Here is a 27,478-nt window from a genome sequence, read left to right as displayed (position 1 = left end):
GGGATCTTCCCGTGGGTGCCCCTTTGCTGTGGGAGGTGCCTTTTCCTGCAGCTGTTCGGGTGGACTTAGGCTTGCAAAAACAGGTCACGAGATCCTCAGCAGCACACAGCAGAGGATAGTGATGCAGGAGTAGCAGCACGTGGCAGAAGGAGCAGTGTTCCTCACTCATTACGCCGAGTTTTGTGGTGCATCTGTCCCGTCCCAGGCACTGTTCTAGGTGCTGTGATATGTGAGCAGACAAATGGTAGGATGTGCCCTGTGAGGCCTACATCATAGTGGGCAGTAGGGTGGAGGTGGAGAAAGACTGCAAACATAAGATACTTTCATGGAGAAGTAAATACCAGGAAGAAAATAAAAGAGAGCAATAGGGTCTAGAGTGACTAGGGGCAAGGGACATCTATGGGTGGCCACTGTTAAGGAAAGCCTTTGTGAGGAGGTGACTTTTGCCTGAGACATGGATGGTAAGAAGAGGGGAATCTTACAAAGATCTAGGGAAGAGGGTCCCAGGGAGAAGGAAGAGCCAGAGCAAAGCACCTGAGATAGAACTAAGCTTGCCTGGTTCAAGGGACCAAAGGATGCCAGCATGGCTGGAGCAGCCCCTGGGAGGAAGAGAGAGACCAGAGGGGAGATCAGAGAGATATACTGGGCCAGACCACAAAGGAGGGCCTTGGAGGATTACAGCACAGTCCATTCTCCTTGTCCTCTTTGAGCCTCAACCATCATACATTTTGGATTGTCAGGAACTGTCTTAATTACAACTACAGTTGGCCCTCTGTATCAGCAGTTGGTTAAATCCGTGGATGCGGAACTTGCAGTATGGAAAGCCGACTGCTCTATACCATTTAATATAAGGGACTTGAGCATCCTCAGATTTGGGTATCCTTTAGGGTTCTGAAACCAATCCCCCTCGGATAGCGAGAGACTGTATTACTTCCTAATACCTACTGATTCAAATTTTACTGGTTAGAACACATGCTCCAGTGTTTAGGTTTGGAAAATAGGATCATTGTACTTTTCACGCTGTTTCCTAAAGATAGATTGAGCATCTTTAGGGGGATTTATCCAATTACAGAATGGAGTTTGGATATAAGGTATTCACCTTGTGAACAAGAGGAGGCAGAAAGCTCCTTGATATCTGGGGGGAAATTAGAGAACAGAATGAGAGAGGAGCAGGAGGGGTGCTTGAAATGCAGAACTCCTAAGTTGAGGCCTACCTATGTACATACGTGTTGACCAAATGCTTACTGAGTACCTGCTCTTATAAAAAACTGAGGAAGGTACTGGAGACAGGCACACCCAAGGATGCATGTCATGGCGCCTGTGGGTGTGTCATTTAGAGTGCTGATGTGTTACAGCGAGTGCATACTGGGGCTCAAGGTCTAGTGGAAGTTGACTCATCCACCATCTTGGACCTATTTGGTGGTAATCAGTTTATGTCGTGTCCTCAGGCTACGTCATTCCTTTAAAGGTTGTGCCCTGCCCCCTTCCCTACTGTTTCACTATTTTTTGCTTTATTGCAATGTCTTTATTGCATTACTGGAGCAAGCTGGCCAGACTGTTCCCTCTTGGGGAAGGTAAAAAAACAAAAAGACCAAAAAGTATCTCCCCTCCCCTTCCCCCCATCCTCCCCCACAACTGCACAGCAATGTCTGAACACATCTGGCGACAAGAACAATTTGCAAAAGTCGTCTAGGAACTACATGTTGAACTGTCCCAACACAAGACATATAGTTGGCTTCCTTGTGAATCAGATATTTTTATGTAACTCCATGAATTTTTTTGACTACATCAAAGACAACAGAAGAATAGGTTTTTTACAAGTAACAACATGGCACCAAAGTCACAGGCTGGAATTTGTAAGGAAACAAGATTGTCGTAAGTGGCTGCAGCTAGAGCAAGCTGAGGTTGACAGCAGAGGACTCAGTCAGGCTGCCATCTGGACCCTCTGCTTTGAGGCCACTGAAGCCTCACAGAGACCTACTGAGGAGTCTTAACTGGCAACAGAGACCACCTTGAGAAACGAGGAATTGCCCAGATGCAATTCTTAGCCCAAGGGGACCCTTGAGGCTAGTTACTTGCTGCAAGAAGGGGAGACCCACGGAAGACTCCACGTTGGCTCTCAAAGCTTCTTCAGGGCACAGGAGGAGTGACTCTGATTTTAAAGGTGAAGCACTGAGACTTGGGGGCAGCTCTTAAACAGAAGGCTGAGCAGGTCCTTTCTTCTCTGGCGTGCCCCAGGAGGCCTACGGGCACATCGTCCACTTCAAGTGAGTTGGCCAACACACTCTATTGCATAGACCTGGTGTTTAGCTAGGTGGATCCTTGGTAAACTAGATAGACTACCACCCAGACTCTCAGCCAGCCAGTAGGTCAGGTGAGTTATTTGATTGCTCACTGTGTTTAGAATGTTGTAGTGGTGACTTTGGGGAGCAGGACTAGCTCAAGGCAGAATTGTATAGTAGTTAGATGCTTATCTTCTCTGTTTTCTTATTGAGTTCCACTCTCTCTCATTCTCTTCCATAACTACTTCTGCTGAAACAAACCATATCCAGTCTTTTAATATCTATGCTGTAGATTTAAGTCACTTTTCCTAAGGGATATAAATTTGATTCTTTTTTAAAACTGTAGAAGGATAGGTGAGATCCCATATTGAAGACACGTTGAATAAAATGACTCTGAGATCCTAGGAGGCAAGGTGTATCCCACCACATACTAAAACTTTAGCAAGTTGGCCTAAGTAGGCATAGAAAATGTCCCGGTGCAAAGGTAAAGAGGAATAAGAAATCAAAATTTCTTCCATACACATCTTTAAAATATGATAGCGAGGAAGTGAAAAGTCAAAGAATGATGCTTGAAAAATGTTGAAAGCAGAATTGATAGGGTCTAGCAATCGATTTGAATGTGGGAGCAAAGGAAAAGTGTTTATGGGTAGAGAAATTCATAACTATATGCTAACTTTTGAATTGCTTCTCTGCATAATTAAACTAGAACTATACAAAAGTAGCCCCAATTAATTGCAAAACTTGGAAACCCAGAGGTGGAAGACATATTTAAAGGCAAAGGGCTAGTGCCCTACTTCTGAAATGAAAATTCAAGCCCTCTGAGGCATCACAAGACACTGTATTTACACGCAGTGTCCACTAGACTAAACTCGAAGTTGGCAATCACTGCCTGAAAGCTCTGGTCTGCCTCTGGTGAAGGGACAAAAAAAAAAAAAATAGAGCAAGCAAGAGGCTGAGCCTGGAGGCAATCCCAGGCAGCTGCCTCCTATTCCCATCTCCATGGGTGATAAGACTTTGCACTGCACGGGCAGGGGATTATGGAGAAAGTAAGCAGGACTTCTCCTAGGACCACGCTAGAATAGAAAGGCAGGTTTCAGGAGTAGCCAGAATGACTGATATATTAAACAGCGAGGAAAAATACTTTCAGAAGTATTTTGAAGGAGAAAACAAATTGTCACACGTTGACTAGAATTTCTATTTTTCATATGTTTCTGTTAAGTATTAGGTTCTCCAGACCTGGGGCTATGTTTAAGATTCATGGCTATTATAAAATTGAACAGTGTCAAGGAAACACCTAGCAGTTGTTCCCAGTGGTTGGAGGGAATTAGAACCACCTGGGGAACATGTTAAAAAGGCATGTATCAAATTCAATAATTTCTTCCACATTTATTATTACTTCTGAAACGAGGAACTTTTTTCTATGTACAGTGATTTTTGTTGTTGGTTTTTAATTTCACTGTGATATAGATTCTTATCTAATGTGCTCTAATTCATTACTATCATTTTTCTGTTTTCTGCTTAAATATATCAAATATGGCCAGTATGAACCTCTTCAAGCTGCCTCTTGTGTTCTTTTGACAGGTCCTCATTATCAAGCACTTTTTTTTTTTTTTTTTTGCTTTTTGCTTTCTGGCATAACAAGCTATTTCAGGATCAACTTGTATTTTATCTGCCTAGCCCTGGGATCAGCCATTCCTTAAGGAGCCCTGGTTCCTTTTATTGTGAAATGTGATTTAAAAATCAAGATCTGGAGACTAGGTGTGCTTATTTAAACTATGATGATAGGTCGATAGAGTTCATACTCCTCTATTATCATTTCAAATCCTACACCATGAGATACTTTCTTACTTTTCCTTATTCCATATTTGTGTCTCCCAATATGTGAGAAATCTGGTTTTCATACATGTCAATAGAGTTATTCATTTTGGTGTGTCCTACATTACAGAAAGAAATAGTTTCAGAATTACTATTACTATCCTGATAGCAGTACCAACAACAAACCTACTTAGTAAGTTCAAAATTTCTCTGCAGTTCATTTTGTCCTTAGAATATATTTCAGTAAAGGTGCACAGATCACCATATAGATGCTTGATCCAATCTACCATCTAAATATCTAAATATGGGGAAACAGGCAGGTCCAGATTGCAGGGATTCTATAAAACAAGTGGCCAGGGCTTCTCAAAAGTGTCAAGTCATGGAAGACAAAAAACAGGGTGGAATTTTCTTAAAGAAAGGAAGCTAAAGGGACATGAAACCCAAATAAATTGCAAGATCTTGGATTCAATCACAAAAGAAAAACTACAAGGAATTTTTTGTGTGTGGCAATTAAAGACATTTAAATACAGACTGTATATTTGATCATATAATTGTATCCATGTTAATTAAGTTTCTTGCAGGTGATAATCGTAGAAAGTTTTTCTTCTTAGAAGATACATGCTGATGTCTGTAACTGACTTTCAAATGGAGAAAGGGAGGGATTACCAAGAAAATGTGGCAAAGTATCAACTGATTTTCAAACATAGAGACAGAGAACAAGAGAAAGAGAAGATCTATGATGCAAAATTAATAATAAGTGAATTTAGTGAAAGATAAATGGGGATTCATTGTACGATTCTTTCAAATTATTGATAGGCTTAATACTTTTTTTTTTTTTTTTCAAAATAGAGTTGGGAATAATAATGCAGAAACGTTAAGCCTCACTCCAAAGGATTCTGATGATTCTGGTCTTTGGTAGGGTCTGGAAATTTATATTTTATCAAGGGGGTTCTGATGCAGCAAACTACGGTCCCTGGTCCAGCTGTTTGTTTTTTTGTAAATAAACTTTTATCGGAACACAGCCACAGACATTTGTTTATATATTATCTGTGGCTGTTTTCATACTACAATAGCAGGTTTGAATAATCTGACAAACTATAGAGCCCTTTGACCTTTGAACCCTTTGACAGTAGAGATGGTCAAAAATACAAAAATATTTCTAACCTGGCCCTTTACAGAAAAAAAGAATGACTCCTGCTCTAGCGTATTCAAATTTAGGAAAGGGACTAGAGCAACTTTAAAAGCAGGGGAAAACTGGAATGTAGGTGAAGGGGCATCTGTCTGGCAGATAGTAAACATTTCAGTCCATGTTAGCTAACATTATTATATATAAAGGAAACAAACGAATCAGAATCAACACTTGAACGTGCCTACAATGGGCCAATTTATGTTTTCTCATGCAATATTCACATCAACTCTGTGAAGCAGAAGTTATCCATGTTTCATAAATAGGGAATTGAAACACAGAGAAATAAAGAAGCCCATTCTAGGTCACATCAATTTTGGGTGGAAGAGTTGAAATTCAGACTGAGGCTTGACAAACTCCACATCATGTCCCCTTTCCACTGGGTCACCCTGCCACCTTCACCATATTTTAAGCTTCAGTTGATAGAAACTCAGATTTTACATCCGCGGTCCTCTGAGTGAGGGCCTTTACAATCATTTTGAGAGGGAAACCCACAAGAGGATCAACCTCTCTTCCAAAGAATGAATCTTTGGCAGCCCTAACACTGCTATGTTTTAAACTCTGTCTCACTGGCTTTCTGAAAAGTTAAAAAAACTATGGCTATTCCTTTCAATGTCACCAGCACCAGTGCCCCCAAGTAAAGGCAGCTGTAGATTACAGTCAGAGCAAGGGAATCTTATTTTTTTCACGAATGCAAAAACACTTTATTGCCATTTATTTTCTTTCCAGAAAATCAAGCGACTGAAAAATGTGTTTCAGGCTGGTTGGGGATTTCTTTCTTTCCTTCTTCTTTCTTCTTTTTTTTTTCTTTTTAAGAGAGAATTTTGTTTTCCCCAATAGAATCAACTCAGAGTGAACTTAGATTCTGTCACAAAAAGTCAATTATAATCAGTGAGTTCTGAGATTTTTTTCAAGGCTAAAGTGATTTTACCTTGGGGAAGAGAGAAGCTTATGACCATAGGATGATGATGATAGATAAATATATATATATTTGATGAGGATGTTTATTCTTTACCCCCAAAAGGAAATACGTCCTCTTTCAGTTTTCTTAAAATACTCTGCCCTCTAGTTTTCTATTAAATTTTCCAAATTTTGATAGAGACATAAGTATAGATGAGATATTTCTCCGCAAATACCATGATAAACGATCCCAGTGTTGGATAATAATCAGAGGTGAGAGATGTGCAAACCTGGAGAGCACAAGCCCCCTGTCAAGAGCCAGTGCTGCTCTGCAACAGGCAGTGATTGCTGTCATTTGGGAAAAGCATAGGAGCCAGATGCTCTGATTTGCCAAAACAATCAAGAAATATACTTTTTTTTTTAAAATTATTTATTTATTTATTTATTTTTGGCTGTGTTGGGTCTTCGGTTCGTGCGAGGGCTTTCTCTAGTTACGGCAAGTGGGGGCCACTCCTCATCGCGGTGCGGGGACCGCTCTTCATCGCGGTGCGCGGGCCTTTCACTATCGCGGCCCCTCCCGTTGCGGGGCACAGGCTCCAGACGCGCAGGCTCAGTAGTTGTGGCTCACGGGCCCAGCCGCTCCGTGGCATGTGGGATCTTCCCAGACCAGGGCTCGAACCCGTGTCCCCTGCATTAGCAGGCAGATTCTCAACCACTGCGCCACCAGGGAAGCCCAAGAAATATACTTTTAAATGACTTTCGAAATTTGGCTCAACCTGTTAGAATGGCTGTTATCAAAAAGACAAGACCTAACAGGGGCTGGCGAGGATGTGGAGAAAAGGGAACGCTGTACACTGTTGGTGGGAATATAAATTGGTGCACCCACAATGGAAAACAGTATGGAGGTTCCTCAAAAAATTAAAAACAGAACTATCACATGATCCAGAAATCTCACTTCTGAATATATATCCAAAGGAAATGAAATCACTCTCTTGAAGAGATATCTGCACCCCCCTGTTCATTGCAGCATTATTCACAATAGCCAAGATACACAAGCAACCTAAATGTCCATCAATGGATGACTGGAAAAAGAAAATGTGAGTTATATATGTAATGGAATATTATTCAGCCATGAAAAAGAAGAAATCCTGCCATTTGCAACAACATGAATGGATGTTGAAAGCATGATGCTAAGTGAAATAAGCCAGACAGAGAAAGAAAGATATTCTATGATTTCATTTACATGTAGAATCTAAAAAAACCAAACTCATAGAAACAGAGAGTAGATTGGTGGATGCCAGATGGGTGGGGGAGAATAGGTGAAGAAGGTTAAACGTAGAAACTTTCAGACATAAGATGAATAAGTTCTGGGGATCTAATGTATAGTATGGTGACTATAGTTAACAATACTGTATTGCATACTTGAAAGCTGCTAAGAGAGTAGGTCTTTAAAGTTCTTACCATTAAAAAAAGAGATAACTCTGTGAAGTGATGGATGTGCTAACTAACCTAACTGTGGTAATCATTTCACAATATAAATGTATATCAAATTATCATGTTGTACATCTTAAACTTGCCCAGTGTTATATGGCAGTTATATCACAGTAAAGCTGGAAAAACCTTTGGCTCAAATTTGCATAAAATATTATTTAGCCCCAGAAATAAAATAAATGACAAGCAAAACAAAGACTGCTGCAGGCTGGATTTGAACTTTGGGTCATGACTTTGTACCTCCCACTATACGTAACTGAATTGGAGCTCTGGATGTTTATATCAGTGTCTGGGAAGTTTGCATGTTTGGTCTGTCTTCAGTCTTCAGTACATAATCTGTTACAATCTCATGTTCTCATAGCATAGAATGAAACCTCTGAGCTCCAAGGAGGTCCCATCCCTGCTCATACAATAAGTGTAATGCTACAAGGTAGGTTTTATGGCAACTAGCCAGTTGGACTTTCTTCTCCTTCATGGTAGGTGCCTTCAGCCTACACCACTGTCCAAACTAGTGACAGAAGTAGGATGCTAGACCTTCTGTTTTCTACTGTATGGTTCAACACCAGACTCGATGTTTTTATATTAGGTTCTTGCCAAAAAGGCATGGTGTGGCTATCAGATTGTAATTTTCCACCTCTTTCCCAGCTCCTACTTGTCAAGAAGCAAACACTTCCACAAGCTTGCAGCAAAAGCAAATGAAAAGAAACCATCCTGATCCAAAAAGTGCTAAAAATGGGACTTGTATAGAGATAAATTTGGGGTTGATTTGAATCTATAGGAGTTTCAGAATTCTCTGCACTTTACATTCTTTGTAAACGTAGTCAACCCAGAGAACATTTCTGGGTAAGTACCTGGACTTTGCCCCCCATAAAGTCTCCTAATGTTTTAGAAATGAGCTTTAGCCACTGCAGGCTTAACTTGGGCACAGGAGCAGAGCATAAGGAGCTAGCAGATCTGGTTCTGAGCAGTCTTGGGAAGTACAGCCTGACCCTCTGTCATCCAGGGGAGGATCACATTATGTACACATTTCAAGGCTACAAATCCTAACAATGTTCAGACATTGGGCAGTTTCCAGGAGAAACAGCCTACCTCTTTCTTCCTTTCCTAGGTAATCTTAAGAAGTCTAATTTACCCAACCATTCTCAGCTCTTTCATTTTTATAGTATATTACTGTTTGAAAATGTTTTCATATAGATGATGACAGTTGAACCTCAAAATGTCCCAGAAAGGTAGGCAGGTTTTGTGAAGCATTATTTTCTGACGAGAACCCAAGGTTGTGTGACTTTACCAAGGTTGCCAAGGTTATTATAACTCAGCTTTTCTGAGTCAAACTTGAGCATTTTTCTTCAGTATCTGGAGAATCATGCTCTATACAGTACTGTACCAGTTCTGTTGAGGCCATCAACTTTTAAACGTGATTCCCCTCTTTCTCACCTTTTACCATAATATTATCTAAATATTCCAATAATTTCAGAAACAGTTATTGACTAATCCATAAACAGCCTGTGCTAGACACTTTTATGGGGTTAAAAAAAACATAGGACTTTGTTTGTGATCTCAAAGGATAGACAATTTGGATTTGAAAGAAAAGGATTATGTGAAACTACCAAAAAAGAGAGGTCAAGCTAAGAATAATAGATCTCATAGCACGAATCAAGCACAGAGTTAAGCACTTTACATAATTATCTGATTAAATCATTGGAACAACTTTCCAGGGCAACGGTGATTATCCACAACGGAGGAAACTATTACGTACCTTGCCCAAGGTCATAGGTGGCAAATGCCAGAGCTGGGATTCAGCTGCACCTCTGCAAGATGTCAAAGTCCTGGAGAGTTTCACCGTGCCGTTCTGACTCCGTGAACACAAAGGAACCCATCGCGTTAGGGACTGAACCCTTCGGTGTCCAGGAAAATGTGGAAGGTGGGCAGCCTCAGAGAAGGACAGGGTCAGAACAGTAAGTGTTGTGTTGGAACTTGAAAGAAACGGAGAACAGAACTGGTGCAGACCCAGTGGTTTGAGGAGGGCACAGGGGGGTTGGAAAAGCATGAGTAATAAGTGGGTGATTGGTTCCATCTAAGTGATGCACAGTCTCTCTCAGAGGTCAGATTGTTTACCTCGCACGGCGTGTTCTCAGAGCTGGATTTACAGCTGTGCCTCTTTGTTCTACAGGGGAGTTTGTTGCTTTTGCCAAGTGCCCTAGCTTCCTGAGTTCAGGTACTCCCTGAAGTGGATGAAAAGCAAGATTTTGCAGCATCAGTGGGAGAAGAGGGAAGGGGCTTCCCTGAATAAGGCAGAGTGGGTTGAACCATGCTGTTTCTTAGGGGACAGTGAAGGAGCCTATAAGAGGCCTCTGGAGGGTTTTATACATGCTTGCCTCACAACACCGGGCATTGCATAGGTTCTTACAAACAAGTTCTTCAAATACCTACCAAAATTATGGCCCACAGATGCACTTTGCAAAGGCAGAGCTTGGTTTTGTAGACTCCACTTTCTCTAGTATAGCCTTTGTATTCTGAGGCTTCAGTTGCTTCTGAGAGGTGCTTCCAAGAGCTCTAAGAAATGTATTAGCCAGAGTCAACCTTGTGAGCTAAAGATGGCCCCAGGCTGGGGAAACCTTATTGTCTGGAGGACCCTGCCCCTCTCAACCATTCCGAAAGGAATTCAACTCTGACATAGCATGACAGTAGGATGGTAGAGCTTGTTGGGCTTTCTGCAAAGTCTTCACTTAAGAGTAATGGTTTCTCACTAGGAAATGTGGTGCTGTTGGAGATCTTGGACTCTGGGTGAGGATTCACACCAGCTTGGAGAGGCCTAGGGTTATACAACCTATTCCTCTGACTCACAGAGGAGATATGACTTAGGAAAGAAGGGCTATAGTTTTTCATTCTGTCACTTAACCGTTTTGGATGAATGTGTCCAAATCTGCCCACCAGAGCCCCTCTCCCATCTACTTACAAGGGCAGTTGGAACCAGGGCACTCAGGCCAAGATGCCAACTGAGTGGCTGGTGTCAGAAGTCAGAAAGAGATTGAATTACAGCAGGAGTCCCTACGCATGGTGACCCAAGGCACACGGAGCCAGAGTCCTCGAGGAAACGGCAAGATTCAAATACTGGAAGGACATAAACAAAAAACACCACATTAAAAAAAATTTTTTAAAGAAAAAACAGATGAATGATAAATTTCCCAGAAGCTTCTCAGCCCCACTCACAATAAAAATTAAAACAATAGAGCTTTTTTTTTTTAATCTCTCAGGCTGGCAAAGATTTAAGACATTTGATAATACTCAGTCTTAAAGATAGTGTAGGGAGATTGAACTCGCTTTCCCTATCAGTGGGCTATACATTGAAACAAAATTTTTGGAGAGCTTTTCAGCACTATTTATGATGCTTGTGGACTTTGACCCAGCTCTTTTTTTTCAGGAATTTTTTGACAGATATACTCACACAAATGCACAAAGGTACTGTGTTTTTTATAATAGTAAAAAAATGGAAACTTCCTCAAAAAGTCAGAGATTCAATATTTCTGCCCGTATGAGTTTGGCTAACTTGATGATTGTATCAATTGTAACAACTGATGATTGTTAGACTTTGGGGAGGGCTGGGGGGGGGGGTCAGCTGTGTATAATAGTAACCCAATAAAGTGGTTGCTTAAGTAAGATAAAGATTTATTTTTTGCCCATGTATAAAAAATCCAGAGGTAGTCCAGAACTAATTTGATGGCCAAATGAAATTAGGGACCGACGCTCCTACCAGCTCTCCATCCACCATCCCTTGTGTGTGACCTTCATAGTCATGTTCAACGTGGCTACTGGAGCAACAGCCATAACATCTTTATTTCAAGGAGAAAGAGACAATAAGAAGGGAGAGCAGGGCTGCACACCAGATACCTAAGTATGCTTCTTGAAAGCTACTGAATACAGTTTGCCTTGTACATCATTGTTCAGAACATAGTCATTTCTTCACAAATGGCTGTAAGGAAGCTAGGAAAATTCATCTTTTTTCTAGACAGTCATTTGCCTGGGTAACAATTTTGGGTTCTACTACTAAGAAAGAAAGGGAGAATGGATTTTAGGATAAGCGACTAGCAGTTCTGCCAAAAATGATCTATTCCTGGGTGTCGGAAAAAATGGAGTTCTCATCATTATAGTTTCGAAATACCAGAGGCCATTCTGCCAATGGCTTTGATCTGAGTAGTTGAGCAAGGGGCGTTTTGAGGACACTGGGCACCTAAGTGTGCAGATAGGTAAGAGGTGCTGAGCAGGCACAACAGACTCTAAGAAAGAATGGAAGTGCTCAGGAAGTAAGTTCTATCCCTTCACCATGATCATGTGTCAGACTTGAACTTTGACAATTTTACTTTATTTGGGCCTTTCCTACAAGGAGGCTTCCATACCACCATGTCTACTAGAGCCTTTAACTTCTCCTCTTTGGAAAATGGAAGGAATGTTTTAGGGCTCACCCAACACCTCCATGAAGGGCCATTTTCTGAAGTCATCACTTTGCTTATTATCAGTCTCCCCATCTGGACTTATAAAGGAATGAACTTATTAACTCAGAGGAATGTGCCTGGGAATAAAAAGGTAAAAACAAAATGGGCTGGAAGAGCAAGAAGTAAAGTTCTGCCAAGTGTTTCAGAGTCACATCAGGGCAGAGAGACTGTGATGGGTTCTAACTGGCACCAGCATCAGTCATGACTTTTTTAAAAAAACATTTTTATTTGCTTATTTATTTGGTTGCACCGAGTCTTAGTGGTGGCAGGCGGGCTCCTTGGTTGTGGCACTTGAACTCTTAGTTGCGGCATGCATGTGGGATCTAGTTCCCTGACCAGGGATTGAACCTGGGCCCCCTGCATTGGGAGTGCAGAGTCTTATCCACTGCACCACCAGGGAAGTCCCAGCCATGACATGCTTACTTTCAGCTATATGGCACTCTGGGAAGGTGAGAAATTATTTTCTACCTTAGAAGACATCAAAGAAAATCCAGTAACTCACACTTTAATAAAAACAAACTAAAACCAACAAAGGTCCCCACCATCACAAAGGAGAAGGAAAACTGCAAGCAACCATCAGAGAGGAAGTTGGGTAGAAAGTGATTTAAAGCGGGGATTGGCAATGGACGGTCCAAGGGCCAAATCTGGCCTAGCAAATGTTTGAATATGGCCTGTAATTTTATGGCTAAGAATGGCTTTTAAATGTTTAAATACCTGAAAAAATTCAGAAGAAGAAGAAGAATTGATTTTAGTGCCACAGAAAAATTATATATAATTCCAATTTCCGTGTCCATAAATAAAGTTTAATTGAAACACAGCCGTGCTCACTGATTTATGCAGGTTCTCTGGCTGTTTTCACACTATTCCAGCAGAGTTGAGAGTATTTGCAAAGTCTAAAATATTTGTTATCGGTCCCTTTACAGAAAAAGTTTGCTGAATCCTGATTTAAAGTACCAAAAAAAAAAAAAAAAAAAAGTGCATGCCTCATCACTGACAAGTTGTATGAGCTGGAAAAAAAAAATTACTTTTCGAGTCTCAGTGTCCTCCGTGTTCAGATGGGAGTAATTATCTCCTTCATAGATTGTCATGAGGATTAAATGAGATAATTCATGTAAAGCATGTGCCTAGAACATGGCGCATTGTCAAGAAATGGTAGTTTTTGTTGTTATTTATTGCCTTGATGGCTAAATTTTAATTCTCATTGAAGACTCAGCTTGCTTCTTGAGCTTTCTTTGAACCCCTCAAGTTGGACTAGGTGTCTTTTTCTGTGTTCCCCTAGTACCCAGTGCTTTTCTCAGTCACTACTTACCACTTTATATTGTAATTATTTGTTTATTTGCCTGGTCTCTCCTATGAGCCATGAGTTTCTTGAGTGAAGGGACCATGATTATTTGTTATGGGTATTTGTACTCCCAATAGCTCACAGTGAACATGACACAGTAGTGTCGGACTTTTAAGGGACCCCACAGCCAGGCTGGAAGATGTTGCTTCCTAATACTGAACTCTAGGATTAGACAGACCTACTCACTCAACCACAGAGTCTTTGGCCCAAGACAGCTTCCCCAGCCCCCATCGCAGAGGCAGGCCTAACCCAATAGTTCTTAAGAAACGGAGTTGTCCTGTCTCTTCTCCCACGCTCCTCAGTTGCCTAAATCATTTCTCTGCTGGGAAGGAGTGAGTAAAAGGGTAGGGAAGGAGGCCAGGAGCGTTACTTTAGTGGGACGACCTTTCTGTGGAAACATGAAGTAGTAGAGGATAATGTTTCCGTTTAGCAAGAGGCTGCTCCTTATATGAAAACCAAATAAATGACTCCGACGGAATGGGACTCTACATTACCTCGTTGTCTTCACTGTGCTCTAGAAATTTGTCATACTTGCCATGTGAAAACCAACGGTGCCCTTTAGGCAGTCACGTAAGCCATAGAGCTGTATGGGAAGTATAGGGAAGGGCTTCTCAACTGAAGAGGATCAAAGGAGAGAAGGCTAGAAATGGATACAAATAATTTTTTTAGTGGGTGAAGCAAAAAATTGAGTTCTGTCAACATGGGGATGTGTTGAGGGCACCAGGGTCTCACCCCCACTCTGTCTTATCTTTGCATTTATTTTTCTTCAAATGGAAGCTGATTTTGCAGGCTTCGTGGGACGAGCAGTAATTTGCAGACTCTTTCCGCATTAGAATTGGCAGCGGACTGAGCAGTCTTGCCATCAAAATTCCTCATACAGGAGGGTAAAGGAAATAGGTGCACGGACTTTTTGTTTGATTAAAAGATGTTTGAAATGTCCTGGACTGCATTCTGCTTGTCTGATGCATGTACCATTGAAGGTTCAGACCATGACTACGAGGTCTGTTTCTTTGTTGTTGAGATAGTAGCCATGTTGATATACAAATTTAGATGGGCAGCCTGAGAAAGTGATGGAGATAACTTAAATTTGGCAGACCTTGGGAAAGGTGCAGCCGATATAAATCTAACTGAATACTCTTCATTCATTAACTCATTTACATAATCTATATTTATTGAGCCACGTGCAATACTGGTTACTAGAGACAGATTAAAAAACAAAGGCGCCATTATTTAAATCTGTGGTTTTCACAGTGTTGGTCCCAGGTTAATTGGTTAAAACTTTCATTTTCTTTTTTTTTCTCCTTGTTGTACCACATCTTGCCTCCTGTACCAGGTAGGAGCCAGAGCCTTAGTAAAAGCAACCTGAAGTCAATAATGCTTTCTGTCGTTTATAAAATACTGTGGGTATTTAAAAATATCGTGCCCCAGAGAAAGAGGTGAGATGATGAAGGTTTTTGAGGGCCAGGAAATGAAAAGAGATTACCCTGAAAGCGGAAAAGGAGAAAGATTTGTGTGTCCCCAGACCAGTGGGCATCTGTATACCATACACTGCTCTGTGTCTGTCCCTAAATAGGAGACAAGGACTTAGAAGTTAGGACTATGATGAGTGCATAAGGAGGTAGAACCTCTATTGTGAAGGTTCTCAGCTTTAGAAAGAGTTCCCAGACTCCATGAGTGGCACATTAGACTACAGTAAACTTGAGCTCTGAGACTTCAGTGGTCCTCATATAGACTGGCGATTAGAAGACCTTCCCTGTATCTTTAGATCCCATACTGTGGTGCAAACCTGGGACGGAGAGGAGACCCCAATAATGCCTGAGATTGAATAGTCTGCCAACCTGGTGGGTTGGAGTAGAGAATCAAGTTAAGTTGAATTTAAGAAAAACAAGGGAACTGATATTTCTTACAGTTCTTATTCTATGCATTCTGCATCATATACATCTTCTTCCTCAGCATCCCACTCTCCTGACAAGTAATCTGAAGAACAGGTAACTTTTTAGATTCTCAATAACTTCCCAAAGCTCCCACCGCCATGGATTTTGGGGCAGAAAAATGTTCCTCTTCTTACAGGGAGTATGACAATGTCATCTGTGGTATCAAGTGGACTATGGGAGCTGATGCTTTTTTCCTTAGGAATGATTCATCCTGTGGAAAGCAATAATGTCTTCTCAGTCTAACACCTTGTTTCTGTGGGTCAATTTAGAATTAGCTGGGAAGGCTAAGAGGCCAAAACTGAGCTATGATTCCTCCTGCCCAAGGCCAGAAAAGGACAGAACCAATATCTTTAGTAGCATCAAACATCAAAGCTAGCAAAGGCAAATATTGACTTCTGTCCAAAGGGCAGAAGAGGATCCCAAACAAGACATGATACTAAAGATCAGAAGACAAAAGTAAACTGGACTTGAAAGAAATTTGTAAATAAATTGCAAAGGAATCTGGAAAACTGTTTTCCAGGGAAGCTCTCAGTGTTTGCTAGATGGAGGCTATTTTTCAGTTTTTTCCACTGATCACACTAACTTATTTATTTTATAGCACAAAAGCAACAACTGGTAACAAAGATTTAAGAAAAATTCACGAACAAAATATACTAATGGGACTTCCCTGGTGGTGCAGCGGTTAGGAATCCGCCTGCCAATGCAGGGGACACGGGTTTGAGCCCTGGTCCAGGAAGATCCCACATGCCGCAGGGCAACTAAGCTCGTGCACCACAACTACTGAGCCTGCACTCTAGAGCCTGCGAGCCACAACTACTGAGGCCACGTGCCACAACTACTGAAGTCTGTGTGCCTAGAGCCCGTGCTCCACAATAAGAGAAGCCACTGCAATGAGAAGCCTGTGCACCACAAGGAAGAGTAGCCCCCGCTCGCCACAACTAGAGAAGGCTTGCACGCAGCAATGAAGACCCAACACAGCCAATAAATAAATAAATAAATAAATAAAACAAAAACAAAAACAAAAAAAAACTAGTTAAAGAAAATTCTTTTATTTGACTTTCCCCCTCTGAAAACTGAGAAGAAACAATTATTTTATATATATATATATATATTTTAGTGGTAGATCACCACTGTCTAGTTCCAAGAACACCAGTGTTTAGAGAGAAATTTTGATAACAACTCTTTGTTACACAGCCCCAGGTGGTCCCTCTGTCTCTGCTTTTACTGCTTCCTGATGGGTGTGGAGTAAACTATGTGACAGGCACCATCTTTGGCACAAAAGACATAGAATTGAGAAGTCCCTAGTCTAGAGCACTGTCCAGTAAAAATACAATGCAAGCCATACATGTGAGCCACATGAAAGGAAACAGATGAAACTAATTTTAATAATATATTTTATGTATACATATATATTTAATTCAATGCATAAATATTATTTTAACTTGTAATTGATATAAAAATTACTGAGATAGTTTATATGTATATATATATTTTTAGTAAATTTGTGAAATCCAATGTACATCTTAAGCTTATAGTTTATATAGTATAGTATATAATGATCTCAGTCATTACTAGCCACATTTTACATATTCAATAGCCACATGTGGTCAGTGGGTACTATACCAGGCAGGGCAGGTCTACAGGAGCTCACTTTATACCCACACGTCACAAGGTCACGAGAACTTCTTGAGGACATGAATTGAGTCTGCCTTGTTTGCCATCATGTCTTCAGTGCCTTTTACAATGCCTGGCATGTAGGAGGTGTCAATACTTGTTGAGTGAATAAGTGGAGCTTTCAAGTTTCTCCTCTCTGGTTTTAGTAAACAAGTCACTCCATGTAATCACTTGCTGCATTTGGAATTGCCACTTCTCTTGCTTTGTTTCGTATCTCGTTCAGTCATGATCACTCTCAGAGGCCAAATACTTTTTTTTTTTTTTTAAACTTTGGGTTTATTTATTTATTTATTTATTTATGGCTGTGTTGGGTCTTCGTTTCTGTGTGAGGGCTTTCTCTAGTTGCGGAAAGTGGGGGCCACTCTAAATTGCGGTGCGTGGGCCTCTCATTATCATGGCCTCTCTTGTTGCGGAGCACAGGCTCCAGACGCGCAGGCTCAGTAATTGTGGCTCATGGGCCTAGTTGCTCCGCGGCATGTGAGATCTTCCCAGACCAGGGCTCGAACCCGTGTCCCCTGCATTGGCAGGCAGATTCTCAACCACTGCGCCACCAGGGAAGCCCAAGGCCAAATAGTTTTCACAAAGCTCTAGATAGCTCTCAGCACCTGTTACTTCGCTGTGGACCATGGGAAGAGGGGTTGTGATGACCGAATCCAATGTGCCATTTTTGCTATCCTTTAGATATTTAGTTTCTTATATCAAATACAGAATTAATATTATTTGTAATATCTGAATTTTGATGAGCTATTTTGAGCACTATTAGTTCATCAAAGCTTTATTTTCTATTATTTTGTTTTGAGAATGTTTGTTATGTTTCTATGTGTTGTGTTGTAATATCTTAGGGCCGATCATTTTCCAAAGGAATTCACCTCCAATTTTCTAACATGAGTCATTGGAAAATTAGGAATTGAAAATGACATAAAAACAGTTTAGATACTCAGTTTCTATTTGATTCCATGAAGATTCCATCAAGCCCTCTGAGGTGGACACACCCTACGGTGACACCTCAATGAATGACACTCGTGTAATTCCCTCCTCGTGAGTGTAGGAAGAAGTAGTGGCTTCCTTATAACCAACAGAATATGGTAAAGGTGATGGGATATCATACATTTGATTAGGCTGCATCATATAAGACTTTGTCAGCGAGAGAGACCCTCTTCCTGACTCTGAAAAGCAAATCGCTGTATTGTGAACTGCCTAAGGAGAGAGCCATATGGTGGGGAACTGTGGGCAGCCTCTAGGATGTGAGGGTGACATCTAGCTACCAGCCAGCAAAGAGCTGGGACCCTTCCTCATACAACCACAAGGAAATTAGTTCTACCAATAACCTGCATGTGCTTGGAAGTGAGTTCTTTTCCAGCTAAGCCTCCAGGTGAGCACATGGCAGTAGATGTCTTAACTGTATCCTTGTCAGACCTTGAGCAGAGGACCCAGCTAAGCCTTGGCCAGACTCCTGACCCATGTAAATTGTGAAATAATAAATATGTGTTGTTTTCAGCCATCAAGGTACATAATACACCCGTCTTATAATTTGATCCTAAGGCACCTTTTTAAAAAGGCTGAAATGTTAAAGTGTAAATATATGTATGTGTGTATTTTTGGAACCCCAGTTCCCACTGTTCCCCTGGGTATATTCAATGCTCCAATCATACTGAACTTATACAGTTCTCCAAATCTGCAATCCTGTTTCATACCTCTGCTGGGATGCCCCTTGTTCCCCTTGTCCACCTACACTACTCCTACTCAGCTTTCAATCTTACTGCAAATACCTCCTTCAGAAATCTTCTCTGAGCTTCCCAAGTAGAATTGATCACTCTTTTTTTTCCTGCCATCACTGTTTTATAACTGCGGATCTACATGTCTGCCTCCCCTCTGAACTTGGGACCATTATGTTATATAGACCTCTTATGTACCCAACACCTAGTGCAATATATAAAGGTAAACATCCAAATTTTGAATTACAGACACACCTGCAGCCCCCTCAAATGCATCTAATTAACTTCCTTGATGGTAGAGAGTTTCTTGGCCCAGCTATTTAAAATTCCTTATTTAGGCACAGTGAAATTTATTATAGTATGGAACCTCATAAACCAACCTGATCGATTTTTGAAATTAAGAAATAAGACTTCTGTTTAGAAACCAGATTCTTAACATTATATATCATCGGATTTTAAAAATTTTCATTTAGATTTATGTTATATATGAACCATATAGATTATCCTGGGATAGAATCTGATTGTTGACAATTATTTAGGTGTTTTTCATTGCTCTCTTAGTTTTTTGACTCTGGGGCACCATTTCATAAATGGATACTTAGCCCATTCAAGGGCCTCTGGATCCACAAAAGAGTTAACCGAACACCCCCAAATGCCTACCTTACAACTAGCAAATTGCTCATATACTAAGCTGTTTTATTATGGAACAACGACTTCAAAACTAATTCTTTTGAAAAGAGACATTTGGATTAAATTTATTTCTAGAATATTCTCTTAGAACAACCTTTTTTTTCAAACAAGTGTCATGAAAAGGTTTATTTTTAGATTTAAGGTTTGTAAGAGCTGTAGTGTACTTGGCTCTCTATGCTAGATTTTTATAGCCCTCTCACTTTTCTCAGAAGAGAAGGCTATTAATGTTGCCTTCCAAATAGTTTTGATTCTGTAGGGAAGATTTATAAAAAAGTCATTTTAGCCCTTGGGAAAAAATTAAGTCAGTTCAAATTCCATATCAAGTATTTGATATCCAATGAAATACAGAGTGGATAAAAATATAATTTTGAAAAAAAAATGCCAAGGAATCTTTGGATAACATTTTAGAGAGCATCATATTCTCTTTGCATATTAGAAAAGAACCTGAGAGAAACTTTCTTGTTACTGCTAAGTTACTTGTTACTGTTATTTTCATTTAAATGCTGAAAAAAATCATTTAATAGTTCTTTCCCCTCTATAGACATAGAATAGAACTAGCGTAAAACCATATTCATAGGACAGTTGTTGGGAATGGACTACTTTAGTAAGGTCTAGTCTGCTGAGAAATATGAAAATATTTTTCTTATATATAGAAACAATGATATGGAAACAATGAGAATAATGGGTTTTCTCTTGTGGTTCCCACACAAGCAACTTTCTATTTTCAGGAGATGCACAGCATTGCCAAAATGTTCACTTTCATTGCAGTGACTTTTCATCGCTGTTGTAACAGTAAAATTATATATATTTCTGCCTATGAAGTCTTTATGTATTAACTCATAAGTAGGATGCCTAGGTATGATGTTTCCAGTCATTAATGCAAAGGTGAAATTGTTCTTTCATGGCAGGTGGGCCAATTAGCATCTTTAAAAGGAGCCATCATTATGTTAACAAAAAACTGGGTTTGCTGATGAATAATGGTTTCATCTCAGAAAGCACTTTGAAAACATTGCCTAATTAATATGACTCAGAAGACTCAAATAAAAATATGTTCTCTGCTCTGAGACTTTTATTTCAACAGAAGCACTTTGGGAAGCAAAGAATGATCAATAGGAAAATTACATTTCTCCTTTGCCAGTTGTAAAGCCAGTTACAATACAACTTTTTTACAACTGTTTGTGTCAGAATGAGGAAAACTTACATTTTACTATGGGAAAAATATTTTAAAATAAGAGTCATACTTTTATATCTGGAAACATGGTGGAATATCAGATAGCCTGAAGTGAGAGAGTGGCATGGACACATATACACTACCAAATGTAAAATAGATAGCTAGTGGGAAGCAGCCGCATAGCACAGGGAGATCAGCTCGTTGCTTTGTGACCACCTAGAGGGGTGGGATAGGGATAGTGGGAGGGAGACGCAAGAGGGAGAAGATATGGGGATATATGTATACGTATAGCTGATTCACTTTGTTATACAGCAGTAACTAACACAACATTGTAAAGCAATTATACCTCATTAAAGATGTTAAAAAAATATATAGACAACATCCTTTTGAGTTCATAGCTTAGGTTATCAATGAGTAAGGGTGGACATGAGGTGCCAGTGGAGCTGTAAAAAAGTGGCTTGATATTATAGCACTGTGGAAGTCCTGAAGTTGGTGGTTGTCAGTCTTAGTAACCTAGGGTGTTAGGTGCACGTACTGGGACAGGACAAAACGGACCTACATGAGAAAAAAGTTTATAACTGAGACCACTGTATTAAGTCTGACCCTTCAAGGGCTACCATTTTAGTGAAAGGGTAGATTAGACACAAATGAACCGTTGGCACAGTAAGATGACAAGGAACCTTGTCTGTCATCCTGGACCCTGAGTGGGAACAAAGTTCCTTCTGATCAATTTAATCATTGGCATGTTCGCACTTGGATGAGAGATTGTACTTTTTACTGCCTGCATGGTTTGAGGATTCCATGATGACAAATTAACACAAAAATAGTTCTGGCATTTTTCAGAAGGCCAAATTTTTCTTCTGAAGGATGTACTCTCAACTATGATGCATAGGATTTTTACTGAGAAATTCTTTCTGAAGAAAAACTTACAATGATAAATCATAAATCAATTTAAGAAAATAGTTATTCTGAGAATCAGTAGACACAACAAATAGCAGGAATTCAAATGATGAAATAAGGGCATTTAAGATAATTAAAGAACTACAAAAGAACTTTAGAAAAAACTAAAAGTAAGAAACTATAAAAAATAACAGGCAAATTTGAAAATGAATCAAATAGAACTTCTGGAAATGTAAACTGGAGTCATTTATATTAGAAGCTCAATAGATAGCTTAAATTGTAGATTAGTTACATTGAAAGAGAGAATGGGGGAAAGTAGAAGGTAGAGCTGAGGAGATTATCAGAACGGAGGGGTAAGTAGGTACTATAAAGAGAGGTTAAAGAGATGCAAGTTAGAATGAAGAGGCCTAACATATGTCAAATAGGAGTACAGAAGGAAAAGATAGGGAGAGTAAGAAAGAAGCAATGTTTGAAGAGAAAATGGGTGAGGATATTCCAGAATTGATGAAAGGCACGGATTCTCATATTTGGAAGTGCAAGAACAACATAACAGTGCTACTGAACCAAACTTGGGCCCACTAATCCAACATGCAACAAAGCCAATCTACTGACACTGCGTTGTGATAAAGGAAAATATAGTATTTATTGCAGGGTGCCAAGCAAGATGAATAGGCAGCTTGTGTTCAAAAGACCTGAACTCCTCAACGGCTTTCAGGGAAGGGATTTTAAAGACAGTGTGAGGGACAGGGTCACAGGGTGTGTGGTCAGCTTATGCACAGTTCTCTGATCGGTTGATCATGAGGTAACAGGGTGATGTTTTGAGAATTTCAGTCATCAACCTTCTAGTTTCAACCAGTCTGAGGTCTATGTGCTGGTGATCAGCATGCAGTTAACTTCTTCCACTGGTGGGGGGTTTTGGTATCTGCAAAACAACTTAAGGATATTATCTATGGCCCTTGAGGAGGAGCTAAATGTCCTTGACTTGCTTGATGGCTAAAGTATTATAATTTTTTCTTGCTTGACTGTTTTCTTTTGTTTCTGCATTTTCTCACTTCTTTGATTAAATTTGCTCTTTGGCACTGGCGGAAGGCCTAGGAGACTAAAGTTTTTCTACAAATAAGAAGGGGGAGACACAGGGAGTCTGTCCCCAAGGAAGGTCCCAGAGGGACCTGCTTGGTTTCAACAGAAGTGGGGAGGGGCTAGATACATCACTGTCGAACTGCCGAATAGCACAGGCACAGAGATGATCTTAAAAGCAGCTAGAATGACAATAAGAGGACATCCTGTAAACACTCCAGGGTGCAGAGGCAAGCCACATGCATGCTACAGGTGGTGGCCAAGCATGCAGGTCTGCAGGACAGGTGGGGGCATTGGCGTGGGTGAGGGGTTACCGTATATTGTTCCTGTCTGGAGGGCTGTATCATCAGGAGGGCTGCTGGAGACAAACTTCTCAGAGCAGGGGCAAGCAGTGAGAGTCAGGATGCCAGAGTGTGTGAGAAGTCTGGTACATGGGCCACAGGTCATAGGAGACAAACGTCCAGGGAGAGGGAGTGATGCAGAGGGAGTTAGGGTGCCAGTGTGGGCAGAACTCCCAGTGTCCCTATTGAGACCATGACAGGTGATCACTAGGCTAGACCAAAAAACCATGTATGTTCTGGGTGTGTGGCTAGGGGCAAGCACCACTGAATGTCTTAATGCCTATACCCCTCACTGACAGTACATCCAGATGAAGCAGGAGCTCTCCTCCCTACTGAAGTGCCCCATCCATGCCCTCTATCCAGAAAGCGTAACTCATTGTAAAGAAGAAATATTGAAAGGAATTTCTTCCACTATTGCAGAGCAAATATTGAAGGGTGAATTTCCAGCTAAGAAGCAATAAATTGATAGCTGACATAATACACTTTAGATAAAAGGAAGTTGAGTATAGAAGAAAGAACTGTGATCCAAGAAATTAGGTGTGTTTTAAAAAAACAACAGACAGTACTGTGGGCAAATCTAACTGGCAATGGCTGTATATAAAACAATAAAGATAACAGTGATTCATTTGGTGGGTGTAAAGCAAGATGGAAGTGAAATACTGGAAAACTAATACATATAAAAAGGAGAGGCATGATAAGAGTAAACGTTTTCAAAATCTCTTTAGTGTTATGGAAAGAAGGAAGGGATGAACTTTTTTTGGAGTCATTTTTTACTCCTTTCTTTATCTCATACTCCAAGTGTATTTAATCTGTTTGCAAATCTTGCTAGCCATATCTTTAAGCCGTATTTGAATACATTCATCTTACTACCTTCACTGATACCATTCTGGCCTGGGCTCCAATAGTTTTTTACATGTACATTTCGATTACCTTTTAACTGTTCTCCCTGGTTCTGCCCTTTGCCTACTAGAGCTGTTCATTCTCCCTCCTGCCCCCCCCAAAAGATATCCGAATGACCTGTTTATGATTTTACTCATATTAATGACTCCACATGCATCCAATGACTTTCCATCTCACTTAGAATAAAAGCCAAAGCCCTGAAAATAGCTAAAAGTCCCCATACGGTCTCCCTCCTCACTGTAACCCAGCATCCTTCCTTGCTGAAATCATCATGCCCTAGTCTCTACCTTACTTATTCTGTGGTAGCTTCACTGGTCCATTGTGTTCCTTGATCCTACCAAGCGTGCTCCCACTGTAGGACCTTTCTACTTGCTAATTTCTCTGACTTCAGAAATCTACTTGGCTCACACCCTCACTTTCTTGAGTCTTTACTCAAGTGTATCTTTCTCAGTGAGCCCTTTCTTGTGAATCCTACATATAATCCAGACCACTTCCCTTTCCCACCCTTACACTATTTATCTTTTTTCTTTATTTTTTCAATTGTTCCTATCACCACCTGAAATTCTCTGCAGCCATCCCTCAGTATCTGAGAGGGACTGATTCCAGAACCCCCAAGGGTACCAAAATCCACCGACGCTCAAGTCCCTTATCAAAAATGGCACTACAGTCAGCCCTCCGTATTTGTGGGTTCCACATCAGCAGTTGGGTGAATCGAACCCTCAGATACTATATACCTCTCCATTCTTTCTTTCGTTCCCTCTTTCTTCCCTCCCTCTTAAATTATCAGGTTTTCCCCCATAGGAAGCATTCTGATGACAGGAACTTTTGTTTTTATCGTTTTCACAGTATCTCAAGGTTCTAAAGTAGTGCCTGGCAGGTAGTAGTCACTCAGAGCATTTGTTGAGTAAGTGAATGAGTGAATGAATGAATCAAGCCAAAATAAAAATGAGGAGAAATATAGAAAAATTTAAAAACCCAACTAAGAAGCTTTATCTAATGGATTTACAACAAACTCTCTATTTAACAGTTAGCAAATGTACATTTGCTAATTACACTGTGAATATATATTGATCATTTGCCAGAACCAATTATGTATCTACCTCCAAAGCATGTCTTAGTGAAAACCAAATTTTCAGTAGTAATATATTGACTCTTTTCTATAACCCCAATGTAATTAGAAGACTACAACAAAAATAAAACTAAATAATTACCAGACATGATTGGAAAGCAAAATGAGCAAATAAAAAAATTAAACTTCCTTCTTACCCATTGATTAAATAGTAGTCATTATGGAGCTCAGAAAATACCTAGAACTGAAATACATGAGTTTTTTCCTATCAAAAATCTAAAACTGTACTATAGGGAAATTTGTAGCCCTTGGAAACACCCAGCAATTTAAACATAAAACAAGTAGAGGGAAAAAAAATAAGTTTAAAAGCGAAATAAGTGAAGTAGAAAACAAAAACTAGAGAGGATCAATAACTACCAAATTGATTCAATGTGAAGAGTAATAATAACATAGAAAAAACCGTGAGTCAATTGATTAAAAAAAGAGTGAATAAACAAGTATACATGACTGGAGAAAAGGGGTACATAAGTATACAGAGAGATTAAAAAAAATTAATTACAATGAATATTTTTATGCTAATACATTTTTAAAATAAAACGGACCATTCTAAAAATGATAATGAAATTATTTTTCCAAGTTAACAATTTTTTTAAATTTTAAAATATATTTGTATATTAAGTTTCTAGAGAAGGCAAACATTTAGTTTTTGAAATCCTTCTAATAATCTTTGGCAAAGTGAGTGAAAGGGTGTATTTTTCAGTCTCTTTATAGGGGTTAAGATTTCTAATGTGCATTAATCAAAATCCATTTAGTTACAATCTCAAATCAAACTTCTCTAGGCAAAAAAGGATTTATTGGCTCATAAAACTAGAAATTCAGAAGCGTTTCTAGCTTCAGGAGGGCATCCAGTAGCTCAGATAATGCCACCAGTAAATCACCTTGTTCTCTCTCTCTATCTTGGCCCTGGCTGCCCCAGTATTGGGTTCATTCTCATGGAACTAATGTGGCGGTTAACGTGGTCACCAAAATCTCTAGGCTTACATCATTCTCACAGCTAACGATCACAGAGAACAAAGAGCTCCTCTTTCCTGAGAGTTTCAGCGAAGTGCCGAGGGTCAACGCTAATTGACCCGCTGACGTCATGTGTCCATCCCTCAATTGATCCCTTTGAACAATGGAGGGAGTTGTCTGGCCATGTGACACACCCTGGATCAGGGGGATGAAATTCATCCTTTCCATATCACATGGACCAAGAGTTGAGAGAAGGCATGTTCAAAAAGTTTCCAACTCACTGCTATAGATTCCATATTTGTAAAAATGACACAGAGATTACTAGATAATTATTTTTACCTGCTTTATCCAGTCACCAGGAATGTCTACAATATAAAGTGGCAAAAAGACATACTTTTGTCTCCTTCCTTTGTCCAACAGCAGCAGTGAAGCTGGGATGTCAATCTAATTGGAATTTACCTTTATACATACAGCGACCTGATTTGCTGCTATTGTTCTCTAGCATTTCCATGTGCCAGAAACATGGGGCCACCTCAGGATCACCAACTAATAACTAATAATACGGTACATACTCAACACCAGTTGAACTGATAACTAGCTGCACTCCTAGAACTCCCCTTCTTTTTAGGATCTTACTGGAAGAGAAGAAAGTGCTAGACCTTAGGGTCCAGGGGGAAGGAGGAGAGAACACTGGATGAAAAGAATGGGAGAAATTGGAGGGAGATGGAGAAAGAATTCTCCTGTTGTTTACAAGGGTCATGAGCTGCTTTAATCGAGGGCCATATGGAATTAGGTAAAATTCAAGGGGGCAGTGAGATCAAAACATCCTATGTTGAGATTATGTTAGTTAAGTATTTGATAAACTGTAAGTTACTATGTGAATGTGAGAAATTCAACTATATCTTATCTGGAGTTCTTATCTCTTTCTTCTTCTTTCTTTCTTTCTTTTTTTTTTTGTTTACAGGTATAACTGAGCAAAGTGTGTTCCACAGAACATTGTGTGTCATAGACTGTAAGAAAATTGTTTCCATAATCACATAAATCTGGTAAAACCAACGTACTCTGTACTCATCTTGTCTTACCACTCCCATTCACATATTAAAGTCTACAAAATTTCAAATTTTATTCAGCCCAGTAATGACTATAAGACTTCCTACCCCACTCCTCTTTTTTTTGTTGTTGTTGTTGTGAAGCCTATTAACATCATGTCTTTACACATACTCTGGGAAAGACTAATTTTTCTCCCTTCAAGGAAGAATTAAATGTGGAAACTTGTAATTGACTTACAAGTATATTTTTGTAGTCTCCCATGCAACTGCTTCTTCTTTCTCTTTTTTCTTTCCCTCTCCAACTCCCATTTCCATAGCTCACTGATCTCTGCTAATGATATTAATCATGAAATTGCTGATTGCCTCCAGGGAGTCTCGTTCAAACTTTACAATGAAGCAATTGGTATGTTTCTTCACTTCATGAATGAAGGATGGAGGGGT

General features: G+C 40.0%; 1 protein-coding gene across 1 annotated transcript in view; it reads left to right on the top strand.

Moving 5' to 3' along the window:
* Nucleotides 1–27,478, top strand: part of LOC132352102 (uncharacterized) — a 536,476-nt gene that overhangs the window by 3,177 nt on the left and 505,821 nt on the right. The gene's annotated exons all lie outside the window — the stretch shown is intronic.

The sequence above is a fragment of the Balaenoptera ricei genome, chromosome 17 (assembly GCF_028023285.1).
Source record: "Balaenoptera ricei isolate mBalRic1 chromosome 17, mBalRic1.hap2, whole genome shotgun sequence".
Lineage (NCBI taxonomy): Eukaryota > Metazoa > Chordata > Mammalia > Artiodactyla > Balaenopteridae > Balaenoptera > Balaenoptera ricei.
This window is presented reverse-complemented; position numbering and strand designations above follow the sequence as displayed.